Source organism: Octopus sinensis, linkage group LG8 (assembly GCF_006345805.1).
Source record: "Octopus sinensis linkage group LG8, ASM634580v1, whole genome shotgun sequence".
NCBI classification, from domain to species: Eukaryota; Metazoa; Mollusca; class Cephalopoda; order Octopoda; family Octopodidae; genus Octopus; species Octopus sinensis.
In genome coordinates, this window is record NC_043004.1 from 31762265 (window position 1) to 31783788 (window position 21524).

Below are 21524 nucleotides of genomic sequence, written 5' to 3' on the forward strand. Positions count from 1 at the left end.
GAGATCGTGTATCACAGAAATGTCAATGTAAAAGGGGAAAACAGATTATGTTTGTCCGTGGATAGAAAAGCCTATGGAAAAGACCCCGGGGACCTTGGGCAATAGTGTCATACTAAAAGAGGAATTACAACCGTGTTTCGTGGTCTGCTACCACAACAGCTCCTTTATAGGATCCAGTTAGCTCAAGACATCATCAGGAGGAACCACGTCCGGTTTCGGCCCCTACTCCTCTACCGTTTTGACGTGGCGCCCCCACCCTTCTTTCGGAGGTGTCTTCAGCTCTGGTGTTGGGTGCATGTCTTCTTTCTTCTGTTCCCTGGCCTCTTCGCTTTTTCTAAACGACCGTCACCTGACAGGTAGTCCCAGCAAGTTGTCACGTGACACTGTCTCACCTTAACTAACTAGTGAAGGCGCGTAGTTTTAGCCCGCACTTTTTCTAAACGACCGTCACCTGTCAGTCAGCTGGTCTCACCTAATGATGTTATTTCCCGTCGGCATGTTTATGACTTTCAAGCCATTTTCGGTCTTCCCGCTTCAGCCATATATAGAAGCTGGCTTTTTCGACCGCCTCCTGTACTCTCCTTATTAGTTTACGCAGCTCGGGGCTAGAAAAAACAAATCTTCTTTTGAAAAGCGTTGTCATTTTTTTTTCAATGAAGCCTCTAGCCCCCACTGCCAGGTGATAATATTCGACATTCCATCCCTGTTCTCTGCATTCTTCGATTAGCTTTTCATACCTCTTCTCCTTTTGTTCCTCTGCATTGCCGATGTTCTCTTCCCAAGGTACTGTCAGTTCTAGTAAAATTCCCATTCTCCGGTCTCTGTTCCAAAGAACTAAATCCGATCTTTTTGTTGTTTTTATTAGTGGAAATATTACTTGTCTTTCCAAGTCCGTGGCCACCTCCCAGTATCCCTTCAATCTTTCGTCTATCTCGTATACTTTACTTGTAGGCCTGGTTTTATAACCTTTTCCCTCTTTGTGGAAGTATACTCTCCTGCGCTTTCTACTTTTGGGTATTCTCCCCTATTGTACCTCTCAATCTTATTCTTGAGTGCTGCGCTTATGACGCCGAGGACTTGATTATGCCGCCATGTATATCTTTCAATTGCTAGTCTGCAACCTGACAGAACATGTCTAACCGTCGCTTTCTCTCCGCATCTCCCTTCGTCGGTTGTTTTTATGTTCCACCGGACTAAGTTCGCCGGTGAGGGTAGAACGTCGAAGGTAGGCTTGATCAGGAAGGATGTTCTTGCTTGTTCCCAAGCCCAAAGTTCCTTCCCTGATATTCTGCGGTTGATCACATATTCCTCCCATCTCAGGCACTGTCCCTGTTGACTGCATTGCACCAAATGTACATTTCGCCTTTATTCTTCCTCCTTTCTCACTTCGTATACCACTGCCTCTTTCATCTCTTTTTCTCTTGCAAAATGGCCTGAAGTTTTGCGATGCTAGGCCGGTTCTAGCTTCTTGCGTCGCTCCGACTATATCTGCGTGCCTTAATTTTCTGATCGCCCTGTTTACTGCCTCTTCCGCCTTCCATTTCCTCCCTGTTCGTACCTTTGGAGGGTTTTCCTGGATGCTCTGATCTTTTGAGTACCTTAGCATCATTACTGTCCTTGCCTTTCCTGCCTTATATTCTTCGGCGATTGATGTTATTGGTAGTTGCAGCACGGGTTTTCCATATAGTGCAGTTGTATTCAGTGGTTTCGGCAGACCAAGCCATTTTCTGATAAACACACTGCATCTTTGCTCCATCTTTTCTACTATACTCGAGGCTATTTCGTACATTTGCAATGACCACATAATTCTTGGGTATAGCCCAAATTGCAGTATCTAACATTTGAATTTTCCCAGCAGCGTTGTTCTGTCAATTGCCTTTAATCCTTGTTCTACTAACTCGTGCGTTTCTTTCCCTTGCTTCTTATCATTTAATAAATCTCTATACCATCTGCCGAGACTCTTTACTGGTTGTTCTTTCACCGTTGGTATGTCTTCACTTCCTATCCTAAATTTCACTTCTTCTTGCCTTCCTTTCACGAAAGCCACGCTTCGAGATTTTTTGGCTTTGAATTTCATCCTTGCCCATCCTATCAGTTCGTCCAACCGCTCTAACGTTCCCTCTGCTGCTTCTCTACTTTCCGATAATATAGTTACATCGTCCATAAAAGCCCTTAATGGTGTCTTTGTAACAGCTTTCTCACAGTTTGTAGATCTGAGTAGCATTTCCATGACTAGCACGAATAAGATGACTGATATCGTGCATCCGGCTGCAATACCTATTTAAAGCCGTTGCCACTCCGTTGTGAACTTACCTGCTGTAAATTTCATCCTCAGGTTGTCGTAGTACGACATGAGCATTCGTTGAACATCTTTTGGAATCCAAAAGACGTCCATCGCTGTTTTTATTATTGCGTGCGGAACAGATCCATAGGCATTGGCAAGATCTAGCCAAACAATATACAGGTTTGTCTTCTTTTGTTTTGCACAGGTGATGGCTTCCCAGATGGAAAATGCGTGTTCTATGCACCCAGGGATTCCTGCTTTTTGAATCGCTTCATTAACGTATCCGTTATGCTGTACGAATCTTATAATTCGTCTAGCAATTATTCCAAACATGATTTTCCCGTCTGTATTTAGTAGTGAAATCGGTCTAAATTGGCCTAGTGCTTTTGCCTCTTTTTCTTTAGGTAGATAGATACCTTCGGCTATACACCATCGCTCCGCTACATCTTTCTTCTTCCACATTTCTCTTATCAGTGCAAACAGCTGCAAACGTAATTTTGGGCAATATTTGTATACCTTGTAGCTCACTCCATCGTTCCCTGGTGCACTTTTTGCTCTTGCTTTCCTTATGAATTCATCCATTTCTTTCCGTTTGATGTCGCTCAAATCAAATGGTACTCTTGGTTCAGGTGGTTTCTTCAGTCCGTGCATCTAGGACGACCAGTTTACCCTCCGGGTATACGAATATTTTTTACTTCGAGATCCAGACTCTTGCGAAAAAGTACCGCGGTGCCACAGACAGGGAGAAAAATATATGTTAAATTGTCCGCCAAACATGGACTTTAGGGCCTGTGGATTATGGAGTCTGGTCTTATGGCTATGATTTCTAACTTGTGTGACTTTATGTCATTTAAGAGGTACCCTTGTTTTCAAGGGGACACCAAGCCACGCGCATTCACTCGACCAATCTTGATCATAATCCTAGTGAATTAAAACACAAACGAAAGGAACAGAGGGTTACTTACTGCTCGAAAGTTTTTGCTTTCTCCTCATTTGGTTTGTCGTCGAGGAGATCCCAATACAGTTTCTTCGTGAGGTACTTTTGGCATTTACCAACCGCACTGGGGAAAATGCCTTTTAGCGTGTGCTGTAGACTTCGGGAGATGTGTAGTATTTTGATGTGCTCCGGTGGTGTTGTGTATGGGTGGTTGTTTGTTTTTATGTCATCTTTTGTTAAGTTTGTTTTTGATTTGCTGTGTTCCATCAAATTTGTGTTTTTAGTGTCTATAGCTGTGCGCATGTTTGCTGTATATATTTTTGTGGTGGTGGTGTTGCTGTTGTTTGTGGTAGCTTTCGAAATGTCTTCGGGGGATCATATCCCTCTGCTTTGTTCACGTTTGCATTTGGTTTGGTTCTTTTTTCTCCTTTTCCTCCTTCCTTTTCTGGCTATTTGCCATTCCTCACTGCTTTCGTCTTCCGACGAAATTTCTGAGGAATCAGAAGTGAGTAGGGGCATGTTGTAAGCTCCTATGTATGTTTGTGTAAGTGGTTGTGTTGTTATTTTCGTTGGTGTTGGTTGTTGGCTGTGTGTATATGGTGTGTGCGGTATAGGGGATGGGGAATCAGTTTTTGTATTATTTTTTGTTTTTCTGTTCCTTTAGTTCTTGCTGTTGTTGGTGGTGTTGGTATTTTATTAGGTGTTGTATTATTTTCGATTGTTGATGGATTTGCTTGGTGTGCTTCTGTGTTGATGGTGGTGTGAGTAGTAGTACTTTTTTCTCGGTGTGTTTTGGTTGTGGTGGTGGTTGTTGTTGCTTTTGTTGTGCGGCGGTTGGACACTTCTTTTTCAAATGTGTTTCGCTGCCGCACAGATAGCAACGTGGTCGCCTGCCCTCCACCACTACATAGAGTTTGTAGCCTTCTAGCAGTTCTATAGTGGTGGGTATCTTTTTCTGTTGTTGTTTCTTCCATTTGAAGGAGTAATTGAATTGATTTTCCCACCCAGTTTTGCTGTTCAAGAAGAGCGATTTCGAGAATGTTTGTCTCTGCCGTTTCAAAGCAGATGACAGAGACTAACCATTGTGTTTCTACTTCAGGTGTCACACTTTTTATTGTAACTTTCGTCACCCTTTGGCCTAAATAAGTTAATATCATCACTAAGTCATCTGTATGCAGATCTAATGTGGAAAATCGTTTTGCTAGATTTTCATTGTGGAAACGTACTTGGACTGTGCCAAATTTATGATACCAATTGACGTATTCCTTGTGAGCCCAAACAGGGCGAAGACATTTTTTAATTTTTTGCTGCGGTGCACTTTCAGTCGTCTTGTCTTCTTGTTGATAGCTTTGTATATGATTGTTTTTCTTTTTTTGTGTGTGTGCGTGTTTTCCATGATGTGTTGTAGAATGTGGAGAGGTAAATTATCTCCTTCTTTGGTTAGAAGTGCCTTTCTGTTGTTTATTTATTGTGCAGTGAATTTTATGATTGTTCTTTTGTTTTATCGCTTCTGCGAAGTTTGTTTTGTCTTTGGTGGTGGTGGTGGTGGTGGTGGTGGTGTTGGTAGCAGAGGTATTAGTTGTAGCATTGAAGTCGTAGTAGTAGTAGTAGTATTGGTGTTGGCGGTGCTGTCTTCGGTGGGTGGCTTTGTGCTAATTTCGTTGTTAATAGTGGTGGTACTGGCATTCATGCTTGCGTCTGTATTCATTTGTTTTAAAATCCCTTCCCCCGTCTTTCTTTCATTGACATGTGGTGTAAAGAGTGGGGGAAATTTAAGTTAATGTCTTTGGTGGCGGTAATGGTCTTGCGGCATTAGCTTTGCTGTTGGTGGTGGGGATGGTGGTGGTATTGGTGGTGACAGCGGTGTTCAAGCTGTGAGGTTTATCAGCTAATGACAGCAGTGGTGCCTCGCTAGCGTTCCACATGACTTGTGCACTGGCCACGTGGTTTCCAGTCGCTATTTTCAAAATGAAAAATGGCTAAAATGAAACCACGAAAGTTTTGAAACTTTTGGAAATTTCGCCCACACGGGCGAAATTCTACGTAAATATTTCTCAGGTTTTTCAGTGAATGATCTTGCACAACTTTTAAAAACAAAATATTTCACAATAAAGAGTTTTAAACATGTAAAAATGGCCAACTTACGTGGAGCCCATTTGACTAGCGTCCGATCGAGAGAGAGAGAGAGAGAGAGAGAGAGAGAGAGAGAAAGAGAGTGAAAGAGAGAGAGAGAGATAGGTAAATAGATTTCTTTATTGGCCACGCAGGGCTGAACACAGAAGGGACAAAATACAAAGTAGGGCTTTTCTTTTTGGGAAGAAGAGAAGAGGAAAAAGGGGGGGGGAATTCCGATCAAAAGGGATCGTGAAAAAAAAGTGGGGCCAATCAACAGGGATCGTGTATCACAGAAATGTCAATGTAAAAGAGGAAAACAGATTATGTTTGTCCGTGGATAGAAAAGCCAACGGAAAAGACCACGGGAACTTTGAACAATAGTGTCATGCAAAAAGAAAACACATCACAGTAAGTGGCTCTCTTTTTTCCTTTTTCGCTTGAGAGCAACACAACACTCGCGGTGCCATTCACCCTTCCTCGGCCACTTTTTGATCCACGACTGCAGTTCGGTCATGGAGACGAGCTGTGGGAAAGCGCGCCTCACAAACAGTGGCCACACCTGTTCACCGTTGTCTTTGTAGAGCCAGAGATGTCGCAGTCTCAGCGCATGTCTGCACATCATCAACCATGGCATGCCCAGCCCTCCTTTTAACGGGTTGAGCCCATTTGACTAGTGTCCGAGAGAGAGAGAGAGAGAGAGAGAGAGAGAGAGAGAGAGAGAAAGAGAGAGATAAATAGATAGATATGAATTTTCAACTAAGACATTACATGCATATCTGATTTTTCTAATACTTCAATTCTGTGTATATACATATCTTTATCTGATTACTGACATTTATTAATGAGTTCTCTAATTATTTTATGCCACTTTCTGTCATTAATCATATTGTCTGCATTTTTTGATAACATTGGCATGCTATTAACCTAATATTACGTTATGCAACTTGAAAAATAATCCCACATATCTTAGCACTCACAACTATTATGTAAGTACTCTTTTGTAATAAGGTCTAGTTATCTGAAACCTGCAATGTTGATCTACTTAGAGTGTCTAACAAGTCACATTCTCCAGTTTAGAAGTTGAGATAAATACAAGTAATCGTCATTTACAGACAGAACAAGGTACACTTTCAGAGTGGGTGTTATTTCTCCTTCTGGTTGGTATAATTACTTCTCGCTCTCTCGCTCTCTCTCTCTCTCTCTTCTCTCTCTCTCTCTCTCTCCTCTCTCTCTCTCTCTCTCTCTCTCTCTCTCTCTCTCTCTTCATCCATCTATCTATCTATCTATCTCTGCTTATTGATGTTATATATTCTCATTTTGAATGATTTTGTTCATATTAATGTCATCTAATTATTTTCTTGTTTACGCTAATTTCTCCCTCTTGACTGAGACAAAAATGAGTGATAACCTTTGTCTTCTACAAAATAACTGCACACACACAACAGGCTATTTTCAGTTTCTATCTACAAAATCCACTCAAAAGGCTTTGATTGGCCTGGAGTTGTATCAGAAGATACCAGGATGCCATGCCATGCCATGCCATATATACATATATATGTAGAATGTTGAAAAGGAACACACGAGTTGATATGTATAAGGAAAATAAGTCAAAGTAGAAAATGCTAAAGTAATTTTATCATGAAAAACATTTTAGTACTAGTTTCAGTCACTGAGACTTCTTCAACTCTAAGTATGGAAAAAAAAAATTAAATTGTGGAAAAATGAAATGAAAAGTTTTTAAAACAAAATATTTCCATAGTATTCAAATACAAGGGGCATTTTCCTTGTTTCTGCCTGTCTCTGTCTCTCTTTTCTTATATATATATATATATATATATATATATATATATATATATATATAAATTGAGTACATAACCATTAAAATAATTAAATCAGTGACTAGCATATAAAAACCACCATATCGGTAAAATTAATTTTTAAGTATATAATTATAAAAATATTATAATTAAGGGTGCTGGAGGGCCAATGTCAATATACTAGAAGTAGATGTCAAATGTCTACAAACCACTCTAAGTTTGTTCTCTTTTTAACACAAGGCTGAATGTGAGGGAATGGACAAGAGTTATAAAATTTTGGATAACTCTATATCTTATGATTTCGTGTTTTGTAATAAAACTTACTTTACTTTTCAGTAGAAGTACATTGACAATATATAAGTGAGAAATACAGATACATGCTGATAAATTTCTGCGTACAGATAGCAATATATACATGCATTTCCCGTGCATATATTATATTTAATTGTCCATCACAGCCATGTGGTTAATGCCAGAAACAGTGCTGGTTGAATATGCTGGTTGGCAGATTGATGCCTGAGGGTCACATCAAGTGATTTCTAGTTGCAGCAGCCTGAACTACAACGGGCTTGCCCCACAGAGTACATTTTTGGTTACTTTTGGGTACCCCTCATGTGTGTGTGTGTGTGTATTTATATTCTCTTTTTCTTTTTTTTACTTATTTCAGTCATTTGACTGCAGCCATGCTGTAGCACCACCTTTAGTCAAACAAATCGACCCCAGGACTTATTCTTTGTAAGCCTAGTACTTATCCAATCAGTCTCTTTTGCCAAACTGCTAAGTTACAATGACATAAACACACCAACATCAGTTGTCAAGTGATAGTGGGAGGACAAACACAGATACACAAACATATACACATACATATATATATATATATATATATATATATATATATATATATATATATATATATAAACATATATATATATATACAAATGGCTTCTTTCAGTTTCTGTCTATCAAATCCACTCACAAGGTTTTGGTCGGGCTGAGGCTTTTGTAGAAAACACTTGCCCAAGTTGCTACAATATAAATGTAAGTGTATGTATGTTTAGCCCCAAATGGCTCTGAAACGGTGCATCCTTGGGAAAAATGAATTTGATTTTTTAAATATGTGTCCCAAAGAGAAGGTTGTCCATAAAATGTAATAAAAGGATACAATTTGCTACAAGTAATTCAGCACCACATTTAGTAGATGTTTAAGCAATGAGTTCATGGATGGTTAAGGGGTGGATTTGGTGCTGAAGAAGGAACAAAAACTCTTGAATTATGCTTTTACACCCATTGCTTATTTTTCTGTTTTAGATTTATTCGGATATAAAATGTCATAATAAATCAGTACTGGCTATAATTTCGACAGAAAATCTGTAGGGATAACCTTAAAAAAATGATTTAATAACTCTGCTAATATGGTAAGTCACAGTATTGACTTATAAAGTGTTTAATATACTTTGTAGTATATTATGATTGCATAACAAAATTGATTAAAATACCACATCATTTCATACCTTTATGTGGAGTCTAGATGTGGCTTGAAACAGATAACCCCTATTTGTATGTATTTCAGAATTACGGAGATGTACTTGCATAGCGAGTGACTTGATCTGAGATCGTGTGCTGGAATGAAAACAATTGCAGCGTGGAAGGTGTTTATAAGCCATTTAAGAAACGCACAAAACCGTTAGATTCACTTCAACATTTAAATTTAATTTGTCAAAATGTTTTTGGCACTTTGAGACTGCGATCTATTCACTGAGCACAGAATTTTGTCAGTGAACAGGTCGCAGTCTCAAAGTGACGAAAATATTTTGACAAATTAAATTTAAATGTTGAAGTGAATCTAACGTTTTTGTGCGTTTCTTAAATGGCTTATAAACACCTTTCACGCTGCAATTGTTTATGTATTTCAATTACTTATGTAATGAACAACTCGGTTAATAAATAAGGCTCTGGTATGGATTATGTTCACATATAGAGAGAGACACCAATATTCAAGGATAAAGTGCTTATTACAATCTAGAAACTCTGAAAACAGTCCAAACACCAAATCACAGTTTCAAGTGATTAATAATGATCCCAACATTTTTGTTACAAAAACTAAGTAGATGAGTGGATGAGGGAAACTCCAAAGTGTGTTGTTGTTTTACGGTAGATGTGATGAATATTTATCATCATCATCATCATCATCATTGTTTAACGTCCACCTTCCATGCTGATATGGATTGATGGTTTGACAGGAGCTGGCCAAGCAGGTACCTGCACCAGACCTCTGTGTCTGTTTTGGCAGGGGTTTTATGGCTGGATATCCTTCCTAACACCAACCACTCAGCAGGGTGGACTGAGTGCTTTTTACGTGGCACAAGCACAGGCAAGGTCAGTTTTGGCAAGGTTTTTACAGCTGGATGCTCTTCCAAGCACCAACCACTTTACATTGTGGACTGGATACTTTTTATGTGGCACCAGCACTGACAGGCTCACCAAGTAACTTGCAAGACAAAGATCCTTTGAAAGGGGAGGGGACATTGGAGGAGGTGATCTTGTGTCAGATGATGAAAGGTGATAGTGAAACAGAGACAGAAACAGGTGTCTTACTGTAGAGGCAGTACATATGGTTACCTGGCTAAGGAAAGAGAGAGAGAGATCAGGAATGAGGACAGAAACAGATGTAAATTAGATACATAGTTACCCAGCCTGAGGGAAGAGCAGAAGGAGTGAGTGGAAAACAGCAAGAGAGCAGGAGAGATATGGTGGCAGAGTACTAGGCATACTCACAAGGGATGGGAATCAGAATATAAATGGGATGGTCGAGTAAAAGAAGTGAGAGAGAGAGAGAGAGATGGTGTCAAGTGCCAGGGCATACTCTTGAGGTACAGAGGTAATAATATAAGTGGCAGGACACTGCCAAAGCAGCATGAGTAGAGACTGGGGGAGAGGAATGTAGTGACTAGTAAAATCCTGGGTATATAGAGAGAGTGAGGGGATGCTGCCTGATAGCAATGATACAGTGCACAAGGCCACGAGGACAGGATTATGGAGTGAGAAGTAAGCATAGTGCTTGAAAGAAAAGATGTGAGGAAAAGAAGAGATGCAGTTTGGTTTGTTGGGGTAGGGTATATGAAAAGTTTTCTTGTTACATGCTTCTGGTGATATGAGGTTCTTGAGTAAACACACCCATATCAGAATACGAACAAAACAACAAACACTAAGAAATATACATTACTTTAACTAAAGCATTTTTTCTAAACTTTAGACTTGCAAATGTGTACATATCATTTTCTTATCATTTAGAGTAAATGTCAAGACAACCGTAGACATATTTGTACTAGCTTTGGCTAACTAAATACTCTCTCTCTCTCTCTCTCTCTCTCTCTCTCTCTCTCTCTCTCTCTCTCTCTCTCTCTCTCTCTCTCTCTCTCTCTCTCTTATTCATGGTCACATTTTATAAATGTGACCATGAATAAGGTATTATATGATAGCAAATTAGCACACATTTACAACTGGTGTTCTGTATGAGTGCTTGAATTATTGAATTACCACTACATTCTACTGGCCCTGTTTTGACCATATCTCCTCCTTCATCAAGGACAGTTATCTCAACTCATACCTCTCTGAAGTCCACACTCAACAATTCTATGTAGTTCTCACGCTCATACCACATTATTAATGTTGCAAGTACAAAAACTGGAACTTTTGCAATCAATCCTCCACTCTGCATCCATTAAGTTCATCTTTTGTGCACAAATATGGCAGACTCTCCTAACACCCCTGGTTTCTTTCTCACCTCCTATTTCAGCACCTACCAAACCGTTTCTGTATCTGTCTGGTTGTGTGATAGATGTAACATCTCTACAGTTGCCTTAAAGAGAAGAAATAACATCCTGGATTAGTTGTCAATTTTGGAAAAATTATTTAATGAGAATATACAGATAGCATGCTGTAATTCTATTCTGTCCAAGCTGATACTTTTCTTTGAAGAAAAAATTACTATTTTAAAAGAAATTGAATATACATATCTCTGTCTCTCTCTCTCTCTGTGTGTGTGTGTGTGTGTGTGTGTGTGTGTGTGTGTGTGTGTGTGTGTGTGTGTGTGTGTGTGTGTGTGTGTGTGATGGAAAAGTTGTAGCAAAAGATGTTAAGGTAGCAGATGAAATAGGCATGTGGGTGACTTCAAAGTAAAGCAATGTAAAAACATTCGGTTGTAGTTTAAATAATTTATTTAAATAACACTTGAATTTTCTTGTTGAATAAACCAAATATTTCACTATATCACATTACCAACTACTTCAAGCTGGCAAAGAAATTAACAGAATAAATAATGTGTTGACATGATAGGGTAGAACTGGATATGTTTCGTGTCTGTGCATGCAAAGGTCATTCAGTGGTGTCTGTTTTGTGTCTGTGCATGCAAAGGTCATTCAGTGGTGTCTGTTTTGTGTCTGTGCATGCAAAGGTCATTCAGTGGTGTCTGTTTTGTGTCTGTGCATGCAAAGGTCATTCAGTGGTGTCTGTTTTGTGTCTGTGCATGCAAAGGTCATTCAGTGGTGTCTGTTTTGTGTCTGTGCATGCAAAGGTCATTCAGTGGTGTCTGTTTTGTGTCTGTGCATGCAAAAGTCATTCAGTGGTGTCTGTTTTGTGTCTGTGCATGCAAAGGTCATTCAGTGGTGTCTGTTTTGTGTCTGTGCATGCAAAGGTCATTCAGTGGTGTCTGTTTTGTGTCTGTGCATGCAAAGGTCATTCAGTGGTGTCTGTTTTGTGTCTGTGCATGCAAAGGTCATTCAGTGGTGTCTGTTTTGTGTCTGTGCATGCAAAAGTCATTCAGTGGTGTCTGTTTTGTGTCTGTGCATGCAAAAGTCATTCAGTGGTGTCTGTTTATGTTCTGTGACTGCAACTGTCGTTCATATTGAATATCTGAATCTGTGCTGCCTGTTTAACTGATAAAGTTACTGGCTGGCTATCTCATGGCTATCTCTCTCTCTCTCTCTCTCTCTCTCTCTCTCTCTCTCTCTCTCTCTCTCTCTCTCTCTCTCTCTCTCTCTCTCTCTCTTATTCATGGTCACATTTTATAAATGTGACCATGAATAAGGTATTATATGATAGCAAATTAGCACACATTTACAACTGGTGTTCTGTATGAGTGCTTGAATTATTGAATTACCACTACATTCTACTGGCCCTGTTTTGACCATATCTCCTCCTTCATCAAGGACAGTTATCTCAACTCATACCTCTCTGAAGTCCACACTCAACAATTCTATGTAGTTCTCACGCTCATACCACATTATTAATGTTGCAAGTACAAAAACTGGAACTTTTGCAATCAATCCTCCACTCTGCATCCATTAAGTTCATCTTTTGTGCACAAATATGGCAGACTCTCCTAACACCCCTGGTTTCTTTCTCACCTCCTATTTCAGCACCTACCAAACCGTTTCTGTATCTGTCAGGTTGTGTGATAGATGTAACATCTCTACAGTTGCCTTAAAGAGAAGAAATAACATCCGGGATTAGTTGTCAATTTTGAAAAAATTATTTAATGAGAATATACAGATAGCATGCTGTAATTCTATTCTGTCCAAGCTGATACTTTTCTTTGAAGAAAAAATTACTATTTTAAAAGAAATTGAATATACATATCTGTGTGTGTGTGTGTGTGTGTGTGTGTGTGTGTGTGTGTGTGTGTGTGTGTGTGTGTGTGTGGTGTGTGTGTGAGTAATGGAAAAGTTGTAGCAAAAGATGTTAAGGTAGCAGATGAAATAGGCATGTGGGTGACTTCAAAGTAAAGCAATGTAAAAACATTCGGTTGTAGTTTAAATAATTTATTTAAATAACACTTGAATTTTCTTGTTGAATAAACCAAATATTTCACTATATCACATTACCACTACTTCAAGCTGGCAAAGAAATTAACAGAATAAATAATGTGTTGACATGATAGGGTAGAACTGGATATGTTTCGTGTCTGTGCATGCAAAGGTCATTCAGTGGTGTCTGTTTTGTGTCTGTGCATGCAAAGGTCATTCAGTGGTGTCTGTTTTGTGTCTGTGCATGCAAAGGTCATTCAGTGGTGTCTGTTTTGTGTCTGTGCATGCAAAAGTCATTCAGTGGTGTCTGTTTTGTGTCTGTGCATGCAAAAGTCATTCAGTGGTGTCTGTTTATGTTCTGTGACTGCAACTGTCGTTCATATTGAATATCTGAATCTGTGCTGCCTGTTTAACTGATAAAGTTACTGGCTGGCTATCTCATGGCTATCTCTCTCTCTCTCTCTCTCTCTCTCTCTCTCTCTCTCTCTCTCTCTCTCTCTCTCTCTCCATCTGTCTCTGACTGTCCGTCCCTTGATGAATTGCTGAATTTATGATGGTCATGACAGCTAGAAGGACAGATATACCACAGGAGAAATTCCTACCTATGTCGATTGGCTCCTGTCCAGTTGAACCTTAACTGACATGGATGGGACTTAAGGTTGAAGGGAAACAATCCATCATTTTTTGACAGGACAAAGAAATTTCTTTCGCACCTGTTTGGTCAGTGATGGATCAGACAAGTGAGAATCCTTAAATTTGGTTTCGAATCTCAGCTCAGAAAAAGGAAGTTTTAGCTTTTACATATGTATATATGCATATATACTATCTATCTCCATGTGTATGTATGTATGTATGTATGTATGTGTGTATATATATATATATATATACAAACACACACACACACACATTTATAAATCTGTGAGATATATATATTCATGCCACCTGACCAATCTGGCATAGCGAAGTGACTAATTGTAACCATCTTCCTACATATCTCTGTCTGTCTTTCTCAAACTACAAAACTTCTACTAAACTCTGTTGTTTACTCCCTACCTGAGTCATCACTCTGTGTCATAATTGATGAAGTATTCCATCTGTCTCTTTGCCATTTTCACAGTTGTGAAGCACAGCTGTCTCACTACTATGTAGCAAAGTGCTCTATGTATTTCTCTCTTCTCATGAATTGTAACTTTCCTGTCAGACTCTTCTATTGTATCATGTACTGTCTGTACTTTCTTCATCTCACATTCTATTCAAAGCAGTGCCCCAGCATGGCTGCAGTCTAATGACTGAAACCGGTAAAATATATAAACTTATCATGTTCATCTTTTGAAAGAAGAAAATAGATTTTATTAGCAGAATAGTTAGAATGTTGGAAAATATTTTGTACAATTTACATACAGCCATTTACGTTCTGAGTTTAAATCTCGCCTAAGTCAACTTGCCCTTCTTCTTTCTGGGGTTAATAGAATAAGTACCAGAGAGGTACTAGGGTCCACTTAATCAACTTTACTCACCTCCAGATATGTGGCTCTTTACTAACTTAGAAAACCAAGTGATATTTATTTTCGCAATTCTCATCTCTCACAAAATTATAGACAGTACAGTTAAAATAAGTGTTAAAGGTAAAAAAAATTTCCAACAATAAACCTTTTTAAGAAAAATTTACGGGACGTTATATTGTATCAAATAACCTGCATCTAATGTTGTTTTGTAGTTTTGCAATCCAAGGGAATGAACTCTGTTTCTATTTCATAAACTTGTTGAAAATAAGTTTTTTTTTAAAAACATTTTCACTTATGCTTTATATTTAAAAATATATTAAAATATTTTTCCTGCTTTGCTATTCCTTTCGTTCGAGTATCTGGTAAAATACTTTGTGGCATTTAGTAACAAATATTTACATTGTTCCACATTAACTTTGTAACGTGGGTAACAAACTGCTGTGCTGAAATTTATGGAAAACTATTCAAAATGAATAAAGTTATGATTCGGTATTTTTCATGCACTCCTAAAGTTAATGTCATGACTTTCAATGATTAGGCATGGATTTAATTAAATTATCAACAACAGGCAGTTCCATGTTTATCCACTCTACAGTCAATACTTCATTCAGCTCTGTAATTACAATACGTCAAGTATACATCAATTAACGAACATATCAACAGTTCGAGACTTTCTGTTTGCCATGTAAAACCCAGAGGAAAAGGGTGCCACGTCTTCCCCAAAAAGTTCACACTCTGTAAGTATAGGTGCATGAAAAAGCTGCAAAGTTAGCAGAGTTACGTCCCTTAAAAGAAAGCTACTTGTAAATGCTGATCGTTTTATTGAAGACTAACTTAATAGCCGCGCTCCGTGCAGATTTTTAAGTTAACTCTGGCAGAGGGCTAATTGGCCCCGCGGCCCAAAACTATAGAGAGCTAAATAGCATGACTATAATACGTCTATAATGGCTATATGCCCAGATGGTGTTTGATCAGAGGTTAAAGACGGATGAAAATTAATTCTGTAATGCAATCATTCTATTGTTCCAGTCCCAAGTTGAATTCCAACCATTGGCCAATTTGTCTCAGAGTTCTTATCTTGACGCAAAATTAACGGAGGGAATGTCATTTATCTCTCCTTGATTCCTGACGTCATCGGACAAAAGCCAACTAAGACGGTTTGAATCAGCCAAGCTTGACCAGCTAGAAATAGCAACCCAAATGCTTTTAAATCAGATCCCAATGCTGGATGTTCAAGAACCAAATGAAGAGCAGATTTTCAATTTCGGGATCATCCTGATTCCAGAAAGGTATATGTCTATGTAGAGCAAATGTAGAGTGAGATACTGGGGTCCCAGACGGACAGACAGAATTTTGCTTTTATTATTATAGATGTGAAAACAATTGCATTTAATATTTAATCATTGATTAAAGCAATGAGCTGGCATAATCATTTGCATGCTGGGCAAAATGCTTTGTAGCAGTTCATCAGTCTTTACCTTCTAGATTCAAGTCCATAGAGGTCGGCTTTGCCTGTAATCGTTTCAGGGTCAATAAAATAAGTACCAGTTGAGCACTGGGGTGGGTGTAATCATCTTACCCTACTCCCGAAATTTTAGTTATTGATTAAGGTGGCAAGCTGATAGAACCATTAGCATTCCGGGCAGAATGTTCAGTGGCAATTCATCTGTCTTTACATTATGAATTCAAATGCTACTGGGATCAATGTAATCGACCTACACCTCCTAAAATTGCTGGCCTTGTGCTAAATTTTGAAACCAATATTTAATTGTTGACTTATCCCTCCTTGCCATAGATTGCTGGCCTTGTACCAATGCTAGAAATTATTTAATTGAACATTAATACTTCGCTTCTTTCTTTTAATGAGTTTATAGGAGACTGAGGAAGTTGACAAAGGTTGTTGAAGAAGTTTCCAGGACGTGAATTTAACAGACATAAAGGTTTGTATCTCTCTCTCTCTCTCTATCTCTCTCTATCTATCTATCTATCTCTCTCTCCTCTCTCTCTCTCTCTCTCTCTCTCTCTCTCTCTCTCTCTCTCTTTCTCTCTCCCTCTCTTGGTTACTACTGTGTATTTGGTGTCGCTAAAGACTATCGAGATGGTTGAATGGACCTGACCATTTAACTTCAATGAAAATGTACTAACTTTAAAAATAGAAACAATTCCAGTCCTTCCAAAATTCTTTGACAGTCAGATCCCTTCTGTCATTCAGACTACTAAAACCAGGTTTTTGCCAACGGAACAAAATTATTTATTTTCGCTTTTTGATATTTAATGTTTATTGTTACGTTGTTCGATTTTTGGAATATCCGTCCCACATAAGTTGGAATTTCTCCCTTTTGGCCAGAATATTTCATTGCTTCATCTATTGTATTCAAATTCATGCATGCAGCCACAACACACACGTTTTTTTTTTTATATATAATATCTTTTGAACTTTTGAAATATTGGGAGTTGCAGCCAAACAGAAAAGATCCCAAAGAAGTTATCAAATGATCGTGAATTACCCTTACCATTGTATTTTTCATATTGCTATGTTTTGCATTTAGCTTGATGTGCATAGCTGTTTAGCTAAAGGTTTGCTGCATCAAACTCTGCAATTATAGTCAGTACCTATCATGATGCATGTATTGATTTTCTCCTATTTTACAGCTTGTTTTGCACGTACATGCTTCTGCGACCTCGTTTTGCTTCGTATCTGCCCTGGATCACTACAACGGATTTATTTATTGACTGATCATCTGATGAGTGAGTTATGTAGTGAATCCTGACGGTCAAGCAGGAAAGCAAAACGAAAAAGGGATTTAACAAGAGTAACCTCCCTCGACCTTCTCTAAAATTCTCGAACATTCTAGAAGCTTCCAATTTACTTCTAGATGATGTGGCAGTCAGGGACCTCCGGTTCATCCCTTTTATATGCACTATAGTGCATTTCACTTGGTTTCGTTATGTTTTCTGTCCTATTATATTGTTTTTCAATTTATTGTTAGTACTATTTCTAACAATCTGGAAAAATGATCTAGGTTCACTTCGAGATCTAGACCGTTTGTTTTTTGCTTAGTTCCTTATAGGTAATGTTTGTTGAGATCTTGAGAATGAACTCGGCAATCTTTTGTCTCTAGTAGACCTTTCCGTCCATTTCCGTAAAAAATTTTTTTTTTTTTTACATATGGGCTTGCGGGAACTTTTGAAGTAATGAGAGCGAAAGAGACTAAGAGAAAGCGATTTTATGACGAGGGAAGTTCTTTTGAAGTTACCGTGCATGTGAAGCATTGATGTACATGTGTGTGTGTGTTTGATGGGGTGTGGGAGACAGACAGTATGTTGTGTAAGTGAAGTGCTTCTGTTAGTGTGTGTGAAGAGACAGAGTAATGTGTGAAAGAAAGAGATAACTGAAATTTTTTACTCGGTGTATGTGTATATGTATGTATATTACTTCAAAAGTTCCCGCAAGCCCATATGTAAAAAAAAAAAAAATTTTTACGGAAATCGACGGAAAGGTCTACTAGAGACGAAAGATCGCCATGAACTCCTTCCAGTTTTTCTATCAACCCTAATGGTTTGATCCAACGAATATCTGTTTTGTTTGTGCTTTTTTGTGCATGTTATGTGCATGAGGGTGTTCTTGTAATAGTAACGAAAAGTTCTTACCGTAGTTAGTGTTAGATTTTGTTGCCACGTGTCCTAGCATCTGTTGCGTTGACGAGGTTGTTTCTTTTTAATTCTATTTCTCAGTTTTGTAGAGTCTTTACCGTAATTTGCAGCATATTTATTGAGAAATAATTGTTTCCACTGCCATAACCGTCTAGATCTGTTTTCTTCTTTTGAGATGTTCCTGATCCAAAGTTCTCACATTTTTTCGGCTATAATGCCAGCCATCAGCTTTGATATTTCATTAACAATTCAATCATCAATAACTTCTCTTTGTAATGAGATTGTTTACATAGGATAATGGAGATGTCGGTCCTGAATTTTGTCATAGTGAGCTCCCATCGAAATTTTGTTTCCTTCTCTGGTTCGCCTACAATTTCCTTAATTGGATACTTACGAGGGAGTATGGGTGCAGCTACTGAAATCCATTTAGAATGAACGTCAGCATATTTTTCACATTTATATACCTTCCAACTTTTGATGATCGAATGTATATATATATATTCTATTGGTGTCTTTTGTCGAACCGCTACGTTAAGCGGACGCAAACACATCAACACCGGTTGTCAAGCAGTAATAGGTAGAAAACAAAGACAGACAGACACACACACACACACATATACTAGCTAGTGTACCCGGTAATTCCTGGGGAAAAAGACGTTCTATTGAAACGCCTTATTACTCTGATATAAGAAAGCAGTTTCGTTATAACTGCCATAAAAGGTGTATTTTCCGTCGCGCAAAAGTACGCCTCTGATTATTATTTTATTCAGATGGACACCCATAGCTATTTGATATTTAAAAACTAGTTATATAGAAACCTCTTTCAAAATTTCTTTTCTTTTTCACACATTAACTTGTGTAGGTTGAACTATGTAAAATATTAGAGAAAGAAACTTTGCTCTTTTCTTGAAAAGCATACCAATACATATATCTAAAGAAAAAATACTATTATGACCCCCAATTTTCTATTTTGTGGCATTGATCTCCCAAAATCTTATATAAACCCTCAGGGGCCATATGGATCCTGGTTAAGAATCACTGATGTAGATAAAGTGATAGTGGTTCTTTTTAATCCAAGGTTGAGCAGCCAACCAAGAATCATGTTAACCTGTCTTCTTTGGGACTTCTCAACTTCTGCACTTATTGTCTTATGCTTCTCTATCTATGACCATATTTTGGTGGAAATACATGGAAATTTCTGTTCGAAATTATACAATCGAATTATGACAGCTGAAATACTATTGGCTAACAATTAGGCTGTGATCACCTAATGTTCATTACTGAGCTGATGTGATTTTGAATCTAAGCCTCGTTACAGCAGAAACTGATGTCTATGATGTGGAAGTCATGTCATAGAATCCCAGTTGGGCGACAAAGGAGCAGATATACGTTGACATCATGGAATATTCCTTCTGTACCAGATTAAAAAGAAACTACAGGTCCTCAATTAACATCTAATTGTGGGGCACTGTTGCAACTCTATTGCGAGACATAACATAGACTTTGAAGGAAAGCATTACGACATCATTCTGAAGGAAAACATTATGACATCGCATGGAGATACTAGAAAAGTGCTAACCGCACTTCAACAGTTGTAGGAGGTGTGAACTCTGCTTGGCTGAGAAAAAAATATAGTGAAGAGCCCCTTCATACAGGTGCCTACCAAAACGTTTTTCTCCCTTTTTTCCAAAGACAATTTTTTTCTTTTTTGTTCCACTCCCAGTGGATGTCAGGGATAAATCATTCACGTAAGTTGGAATTTCTCTGTTTTGACAGGGATTTTTCAGATTATTTTTTATGGTACTCTTGGAAAGGATGGGGGACATCCTTTTAGAAAGACATAAACTTTTTTTGTAATTGAAAGCTGATTGAAAAAATCATGGATTGATTTTGGTCGATTTTGTGAATGCGTGGGAAAAATGTTTTTGAACAAACGTTCTTTTGTAAAGGAAATAGTAAAGGAAATAGTAAACAGTTTGTTTTGCAAGGCGGCGAGCTGGCAGAAACGTTAGCATGCCGGGCGAAATGCATAGCCGTATTTCGTCTGCCGTTACGTTCTAAGTTCAAATTCCGCCAAGGTCGACTTTGCCTTTCATCCTTTCGGGGTCGATAAATTAAGTACCAGTTACGCACTGGGGTCGATGTAATCGACTTAATCCATTTGTCTGTCGTTGTTTGTACCTTCTGTGTTTAGCCCCCTGTGGGTAAAGAAATAAGTTTGTTTTGTAACACAACATTAAATATAAATAGTTCTGGATAATTTTGTGGCTAATGTACTGTTCTACAACTTCTTGTGATATAAGGTTTAGAGGTATGTTGTGTTTGCGGTGCATGTGGTGGTGTTGGTGTAGGAATGAATGTGCGTGGTATGTCAGGTTCTGGAATGAGATTTTCTGAGAAAGCCTTTTTTATTCTGTAGATGGATATTGTTTCTTTTCGACCATTAACGTCGACTATGAAGGTTTTTTGTGAGTGCAACAGTACACGATAAGGTCCAGAATAAAGTGATGTAAGAGGTCCTTTAACGGAATCGTTCCGAATAAAAACTTGTGTCTACTCAAAGATGTCTGATGGGACGGCAAAAAAAAAAATGAATTGGTCTGTGGCGATAGCAGCCAAATCGATGTGTGCAGGAGACGAAAGTGAACACACAGGAAGTCTGGATAATGCAACAGCAGTTATGTTTGCAGATCCGGCTATAGGACGAATGTTGCAGGTATATTGCGAGATTAAATCCAAGTGTTTGTATGTCCTCGGCGAGTATTTATCAGACCTGGATTGAAGAGCGAATGTAAGGGGTTTATGATCTGTGAATACTATGAACTCCCGACCTTCCAGAAGCCACAAGTGTCTCACAGCAAGATAAACAGCTAAGAGCTCTCTGTCAAAAGTACTGAAACGCTGTTCTGCTAGCTTGAGTTGACGTGAGAAAAAGACAAGCGGTTGAGATTTCTGGTTGATGATGTGCTAAAACGGTGCCAACAGCGATCGTGGACACGTCGACAGTTAGGGATAGCTTCGCGTTTACAGCAGGATGTGCGAGAAAGGAAACTTTAGCTAATTCAGACTTTACGGAGTCGAAAGCTTGCATGACGTCAACAGAATGGGAAATAAATGAGTCTTTCTTCTTTGTGGATTTCAGAATTTGTATAAGAGGAAACAACTTGTCCCCCAAAAGTGACGTACTTGTCTCAATGAAGTAGGGGGAGCAATTTTCTGAATAGCATCCATTTTAGAAAACAGGTGGGTCAGTTGTTGTAATAAAATGTTGAGTCGAGTGGAGTGTCTGGGTAGGCTTAAATGAGAGATCTGCTAACTCAGGAAACGAGGCAAGAAGAGTATGGAACTTGTTACTGGCAGAGGCTACAAAAAATGGTGGGCTGAGGATAGCAGCGGTAGATTCACATG

General features: G+C 38.6%; 1 protein-coding gene across 8 annotated transcripts in view; it reads left to right on the forward strand.

Moving 5' to 3' along the window:
• LOC115215015 (sulfotransferase 6B1) overlaps nt 1–21524 on the forward strand; it is a 58405-nt gene that overhangs the window by 21527 nt on the left and 15354 nt on the right. The window contains exons 1-2 of one of the 8 annotated variants that reach the window (XM_036505320.1): nt 4099–4162; nt 16330–16402. The exons of 2 other annotated variants lie outside the window; for them this stretch is intronic. The gene's annotated coding sequence lies outside the window, so the exon portion shown is untranslated. Of the gene's footprint in view, nt 1–4090; nt 4163–6327; nt 6494–16329; nt 16403–21524 lie in introns of those variants that run through there. 5 more of the 8 variants (XM_036505318.1, XM_029784131.2, XM_036505319.1 and 2 more) reach the window with 5 other exon arrangements.